Source organism: Bidens hawaiensis, unplaced genomic scaffold, assembly GCF_021521415.1.
Source record: "Bidens hawaiensis isolate Kalapana, Puna unplaced genomic scaffold, B.hawaiensis_p1.1 tig00070248_1, whole genome shotgun sequence".
Lineage (NCBI taxonomy): Eukaryota > Viridiplantae > Streptophyta > Magnoliopsida > Asterales > Asteraceae > Bidens > Bidens hawaiensis.
Window position 1 is genome coordinate 12584 of NW_027506648.1, and position 8059 is coordinate 20642.

The 8059-nt window shown below is 38.3% G+C and overlaps 1 long non-coding RNA gene across 1 annotated transcript; it reads left to right on the forward strand.

The window, feature by feature from the left end:
• The first annotated feature begins 5680 nt into the window (after window positions 1–5680).
• Window positions 5681–6213, forward strand: LOC143618354 (uncharacterized). Its single transcript, XR_013150992.1, has 2 exons — window positions 5681–5899; window positions 6007–6213. It is a non-coding gene; the product is annotated as an uncharacterized LOC143618354 (long non-coding RNA).
• Window positions 6214–8059: the final 1846 nt, after the last annotated feature.

Here is an 8059-nt window from a genome sequence, read left to right on the forward strand (position 1 = left end):
TCAGCTGGTGCCCACGCAAAGATGTCAGCGTTTTTCTGCAGTAAGCGTTTGAGTAGGGTGCGGGTGGGATCAACAATTGTTGGTCCAATGGTAACGGCCTGGTCGGGGTATTTGCCATTGAAGGCCCATTTTTCCGGTTCGGTGATGGTTGGTTTAGCCTTTTTCGGTTTGGGTTTAGATGAGACAGATGCGATGCATACCTGGGGAATGCCAGTGATCATCGCTACACCCCCAGCTGTTGGCCATCCCATCATGCCGTGGACTGAAGATACCACGGCGTTGAATCTTGCCATCCCGTCTCTTCCGAATAGGATGTCGTACGTGTGGTGTGGCTTTTTCATCACGACAAAATCCACGTCTTCTGTGCGTGAATGATTCCCATCAGTAAGAGTAACGGGGAAAGATAGGATACCCAGGGGGGTTTCTGTACTGCCGTCAAACCCTTCCATTGAAGCGTAGACCGTTTCCAAGCGTTCTTTGTCTTCATCATCCAGCTTATCAAAGAACTGCCTGTACATCACTGTCGACGAAGCGCCGTTGTCAGCAAGAGTGCGGGAAGTGATGTAATGCCCCAGCTGGCTTCTGATGACAATGGGGCCTTCTTTGCTGGGGCCTCCTGGCACTCGCGGGAAGCGCACCTCAGCTTCCTTCCACGCGCATGGTTCTGTCACTCGTCTTTTTCTTCCTCTGACCTTGCCATGAACCATGTTGATGCTGATGTCGACGGGCTTTCGTCCGTTACCTCTGTACCGGTTGTCATTCCTTCCTCCCTTCCTGATTGATGCCACGAGATGTGCAAGTCTTCCATCCTTGACAAATGTCTCAATAATATCCTTCAAGGATGTGCACTCTTCAGTACCATGACCCTTTGTCCCGTGGAAATCACAGGATTTGCTTTGATCCGCATTAGGTTTCTGCCGGATCAATGGGGCTTTTGGCCATGGCAATTTTTCCGTGGCAAATATCTCCGTGACGCTCTTCGTGAGTGGCGTCCACCGGTGTTTTCGGTTTGAAGGGTGTGTGTTGTCCCTTCCGCCAACAAGAGGGCGAGAGCTGGATGAGGTGTCAAAGTTTACCCTTGACTGCCAAATACCTAGCCTCCTCTTTTTGTTCTGCCGGGCGATCCGGACATTGTTTTCTCTTGTCCTCTGCGTGTAGAGGTGTGTACTCTGGGGAAGATCCCTTCCCAGTTGCTTTTCCGTCTCGGCAAAGCGCTTTGCCGCCGTCATGATGGCATCCCATGTTGATGGCATGCCATCCTTACCCGTCAATGTGCGGATAAGTTCTGGGTATTCGGCGCCTTGGATGAAGGCGGCGCGAACCAGATCCTCACTTATGTTGCCGAGACTTAGCTTTTTGGAGTTGAAACGAGTGATGAAGTCTAGTAAAAATTCATCCTCCTCTCTCACGCAGTTGAGGATCGTCCACTGCTCTTCAGTGTACTTCCTCTGTTGGCTGAAGTGTTGGCTGAACTTGTTCTGAAAGTCCGCCCAGTCATATATGTGGTGGATCGGTAAACGATCGAACCATGCCCTGGCCGCTCCGACCAGAGTCATCTGGAACATGTAGCACCACGTGGGTTCCGTCCAGTTGCTGACGGTAGCCCCCGCAATGAACCTGTTCAAATGGTCGTCTGGGTCGGATAGACCATCATAAGTGCCAATGTTGGACATTTGTTTGGCACTTCTCGGGGCGATTGCTTCCGCAATGTCCCTTGCGAATTTTGACTTTCCTGCATTTGTAGCAGTTGGTCTAAAGGTTTTGGAGAAGTCACGCGGGTTTCTCTCCGCGATTGGTTTAAAAGCTTCCCCAAAATTCCTTTTTGGTTGGACGTCCGTTTCCTTACGCTTCCCTTTCGCCTTATGGCGAGGGTTCGCGTCGGTATCGGACTCCAACTCGTCGTCTGAGTACTCGCAGTCACTGCCCATATTGAGGTGTTGGCGAGTACTGCCGAATTCGTCAGCCTGTTGAGCTGAACGCAAGCGTTCATCCAATTCGGCTTGGAATTCTCTTTGCCGTGCTTCGGCCCACGCCTTCACTTGATCTAGTGTTTGGCGAGGGACCCTCGTTCGTTTTTCCAGCTGGGTATCGGTGAACCCCAGTGGAATATTTACTGCACTTGCCCCGGCTTGGGTAGTCGGGGTAGTGTTCGTAAGGATTGTATAACCGCCGGTGTTCCCCCCAGTTGCTGGGGTTGTTACCGGGGTATCTTGGTCGGTTACAGGCCTTTGGACCGGAGTAACGTTAACCATTTCTTCAGCAATTGTGAAAAAACTAAAATAGTTCTAGCTTTTATGCACGGATGGCGCCAATGAAGAAACACTAAGTGACCCGGCACAGATTATAGATAATCTGGGGGTTAAGTAATGTTTTCCACGAGAATGAGGTCCAACAGAGACGGTTGTTCTTCAGGGGACCTGCAAAACAAACACCGTATGCTCGTCACTGAGTAGGGGGGGGGGGTTCCTCCTTGTGACCACCCTCCGGCGTGAGAATCAGACTAGATTGCTCTGAATATAAGTGTATATTAAGAGATTGCTAGATAACTGGATAGCAGATGATCTTACCATTCCAAGATGTTGGAGTATTTATAGCCGAAGGTAGGTTTCCTAGAAGGTACAGCCGGCTGAATAGTATTCCTGTTCTACCAACAGTGGACTATGCACAGGCCATACTGGTTGGTGGGTAGGTTACGGCCAACAGTAACAAAGTCGGCTGCACTATTCCACCAACTGCAGATTATGCACGTCCCACCTACTGTGGATTGTACGCAGGCCATGCTGGTTGGTGAATAGGTTACGGCCAACAGTAACACTATTCCACCAACTGTAGGCTGCGCATGCCCCACAGTAAGGGTTGGTGAGTAGGCAGCGGCTAATAGTGACAAACAGTACTAGAGGGTGCTCCTCCTCGTACTGTTGTCGGTGAGCTGTCACCCTGTGATTGGCTCATGGGCTGTTCTGGTCAGATCGTCTGTCCTATCCATACCTTGGTAGGTATAGTACAAAAGATCTTTCAGAATCATACAGACTGGCTCATTTAGGCGGGATTGTTCCCGCCTTGCTCATTCCTTCATGTGACTACTGAAGTATCTAGTGTCTTGTGCGTGTAGCCCTGCTGTCTGCGGGTAGCCTTCCCTGATGGCTTGTATCCGCAACTGCGGGAACAGGCGGGGTACTTCACCATTGGGAGGCTTTCCCTGCGTGTACAGCTTGCGTACTGCGCGTAAGATTCTATGAGCATGGTGGGTCCTGCGGGAGCAGATGGCCTTTGCGCAGACGTCCCTGTTCAAGGTGAGTCTTGCGGGACCAACTGGTCTCTGCTGGGACCTACCTCTTCAAGCCACGACATCTTTTTTTGGAGCTCCACGAAACTGGTGTTGGCGCTATAGATTAGACAATTGTAGAAGTGCTCTTTCAAACCTTAACGAGGCTCAATCGGTGTTTGCGTATTTAGTTAACGCAAAATGTTCTCCCTTTTAATACCATAATTCGTGGGCAAGTTTGAGATAGGTATATACAAGGCCACCAATCATGCACCGAAATTTATATGCATCTGTTGCTTCTCCACCATCTTTATTTAACAGTTTATTAATGACAAGAATAGCTTTATCTTACATTTGCCTTCCGCTTGAACCTTTTGAGTATCATCAAATTCTTTGAACGGTGATCTTTGCCGGTCATATTATTGGAGCATCCGCTCTTAATGAAATTAATGCTATTATTTGTGTCACCAATATCGATAAATAGCCAGCACTCAGTCTCTTTTGCATCTCGCTCCACAACAATATTTGTGTGCGGCTCAAACCAACATTCCGACCTGATATGACTAAGTCGATTACAGTTATAACACTTTAGACCATACTGACCTTGACCAATCGTCGTTTCTCATTCAAGTCTTTGTCCACGTGCAAACAACCTCCCTCTTCATCTAATATATATACGATTTAATATATAAATAACATATATGTATAACAAACGAAAATCTATTTATACAATATTTATTATGCACAAAAGAGGAATATCTACATCTACATATACTATTAAAATAATTGAGTTTGTGTACATTTGACATCTTTTTATTGGACAAACTCTATTGTTTCCATATATAACAATTAAATAATTCAAAAATAAATTAAACTAATCAATAACCCACAATTAATTCACATACTAAAAATATTTAAATCATCTATAAACAGTTTTTTTAGCTAAAAAACCGACAATTTTAATATTCAATTTTAAATTTCAGACTTAAACCGAAATTGACCGTTCACTTTTTATATTTAAATTATATATATATGCACTAAAAAAAAGACTATTCATGAAAAGTCTAAATATGAGCCGTTGAAATATTTGGTTGTCACCACATGAAATCATCTTCCTATCCTTTCTCCCTATAACTTGTTTGCAAAATTGTTTTGTGACCGTAAATCAGTATCACCATGGAGCACAAACTGTAGACGGAGAACGACAACGATTCCTTTGCTTCTAGGCGACGACAACGGCGGTTATGATCGACGGTTGCGATGGTTCAAGGTGACTCCATTCTTCGTCGACAAGACGGTTGACATGGTTGCCAGCGTTTCTCAGCCTCCGTGTCTTCGTCTAATCCTAATTTAGTTTTGCGTTTGATATCAACATATGTAACTAGCCCTAATTCTCCAACTGCGCACATCGGTACATGCACCGATTTCTTAAAATTAGTGTTATGTAGTTAGTTAGAACAATTATTTTTTTGTATTAGGTCCCTGATATTGAGCGATTTGATACCCATTAGTGATCAGAAGAGAGATACAACATAATTTGTGCTTAGAGGTAAATCAACTAAACATTATGATACTTCGATTCAGATCAATATTTTAACGAAATCAATATTTTAACGATGATTATCTAAGTAAACTGGTGCTGCGGTGTATTTTCTAGCAGCTAATAGAATGCGTTCAATATTTGCATGGAAGACGTTGAATGCTCATGCCAAGGTTGGAGTTCAGAACCATCCAAATTAATACGCTAGGTAAGGTTTATCCACACTCATTTAAACGACTGCATTTATACATCCATTGGACATTTGGTTTTACAGACAGGTGTATTGTTGGCATAAATGTGGTTAATTGCTTCTTTCGTTAACTTTGAATTTTCATAAGATGGTGACTAATTTGCTTGAAAGTCAAAGGTATGTTAGTGTTGAACTTTTTATTCAACAAAAGATTATCTTGAATTAGAGGCTTATTGTTATATTATGTTTTGGATTTGTGAAAATAATACACAAAGCCATCAACAGGAATTTAAGAAACACTTTGACATTTAAAGTTACACTAATGGCAAACTTTCACAAAGGACCTCTGCATGAGTTGTTAGGTTTGCTTGAAGGTATTTTGAAAGGCAAGTCTTTGGAGCGAATATAGACGGTTCATTTCATACCTGTGAACCGATAAATACGGTAAGTCATCTAATATTTTATATACTATATGTTACGTCTTTGTATCAAACTGACAGTGTGAATAGTTTTGGCTTTTTACTTTCCACTCATTATAGTATCCTTTACATTTTTATTCACTTTGATTTCTGTATTAAGTGTTTATAAAAGAAGATTCTGTTTTACATTATGTTTTAAGCATAATACTCTAAATACTTTTAATCGATAATTTATATTATGAATTTTCAATGTAAGATACATATATTTTTTGTATGTTGTCACTTCACTGTGCTAACTTTGGGTTTGTGTTTATCATTGTTTGTATTAATTATGTATTCTTATATATAGGGTCGGTTTATGTAGCGACTGTTTTAAATTTGTATGTAACTCTAACGTCTTAGGTTTTCAAATGTTGAGTCTTTGCATATAAGTTTTCTAGCCTTTGGTGCTTTTAATACTTGGGTAGCTGTTATAGAAATAATTTGTGAGTTTCCTCTGTTGTTTTTCAGGTGTTATACACAACGTTCATAGGCACAACAAAAGTTATTAGCTGTCGGTGAAGAAACCGCCTATGTAATTACATTTGTACAGGTAATAGAGGCAAGTCTTGAGACCGCATTGGTTAGGAGTCAAAGAAAATAAGAAGCAGTTTTGGAAAATGATTTAGTTACTTCATTACATGTAATTTTGTTATCAATTTTAATCGTGTTTTACGAAATAGAGAACTAACCGTATATCCACCATTGTTAACATTGACGATCTTTAACATTTCAACGAGAGTGTCATACCATTTCAAAATTGGTTGTTTTCTCAAGATTTTACGTCTCCGTAGAGCGCGCGGTTCAAAAACCTTGTTTAGACCAAAACTGACAACATAGTTAATTTATATCCTTACTAAGTGTATTTTTTCTAAATCTAAATAAACTATAAATAAAAACCGTGTAATAACTATTGTCAAACCCTCACGTATTAGACGTCCAATTTTTTAAAATTTCAAAATTTCACTACTTATTTGACCTCATCTTATACTTCGAAAACCATTTCAACAATCATTTCTATAAATTCGGTATTCCATATTCATTTGTTTATATCGTCCTTTTCACTCTTCTGAAACTGTTATAACTTATAACTACGACTTTGTATTCATTTATTTACTCTTACATGTCACTTCATTGTAAATCGTTTCGATGTTTTTAATGGAATTCAAGACTTAAGTTATAATGTTGGTTGTTCTAATAAAAAAAATTTATATATGTTGTCCTTATTTGGTCCTTTGGTTGTTATGCAGGCAAGTTAGCTTGGGAATTAGAAGTATGCAAGATTTTTAGGTGAATGATTCATGTTAAAGTTTCCGTATTATCAGTTCTACTTAAATATATTTCTTTTATTCTTATTGTTGGTGTATCTTGAATGAAACTTAATTATTTGAATTTTTAGTATTATTTGCAATTACTCTTATATGTTGCACACGTCTTGCTGCTACTTAGGTAGGTCAGATCATGAAGCTTGAAGACCATTTGAAAACTAGCTCGATCCATGGTAGGACCTGGTCACCAAATGTGTGTTCTGGCTGTTGTAAAATTTCTTGAAAGTTAACAAGTTTTGTATTAATTTAATGTATACTGGAAATTTTAAATTTACTTTTGATTATACTCGAAGGTTAATAAGTTTTGTATTAAAAACATATTAATTTATTTGGCCAATTTAATATGTGGTGTATTACTTTTTCAAATTTATATTTAAAAAATCTTGGATATTTACTATAATTGCTTATTTATTTTAAAATATTCATCATCTTTAATGATACATTCCAATCAGTTATACATTAATTTATTTCTGTTTTTAAGAATCGAATTTAACGACTCTTTTTTAGTTTTAATATTCTCCAATCTCAATAAACTTTACATATTTTATATTTGATTAATTTTTAATTAGGCATAAATGTCAAGAATTACATATTCGTTTAAATTATTTCAGCCAAATTAAAATTTAAATTAATAAGCTAAATAGAAAATAAAAACTTTCCATCTTTTATATTTAACCAATTTTTAATTAGACATAAATGTCAAAATTAATGTATAAAATTGTAAAAGGAATTATCTAATGAAATTTATTGTTAAATAAGGTAATGATGCTAAAGTATTGACAATAATTTCGTGATAATTAAAAATATTAATAGTATATTATTTAGTTAGTAAACTTCTATAAAAATGAAAAGTTTTTTATAATAATATTTACATTAATTTATTTCTATTTTTAAAAACCGAAATTGACCACCCTTCCTACAATCTTTTGTAGTTTTTAATAGTCTTCAATGTCAACAAATTTTCCATCTTTTATATTTGACCAATTTTTTATTAGCATAAATGACAAATTTAATGTATACTGAAAATTTAAATAATTTACTTTTGATTATACTCTAAAGTTAATAAGTTTCAGTTTTAATTATAAGTTACTATTTAAATGTTTTTTAAGAGTGCATTATTTTTTTTAAACGTGCAGTTTAAACGCCAAGAGAACTACTTACTAGCATTTTGAGCGGTAACTTTTTATTTTAAACGCGTTAATACACTATATTGTATTAAAATATAACTAATATATAGTAAATAAAGATTAATATGTTATTAACTAAAAATTAGGCACT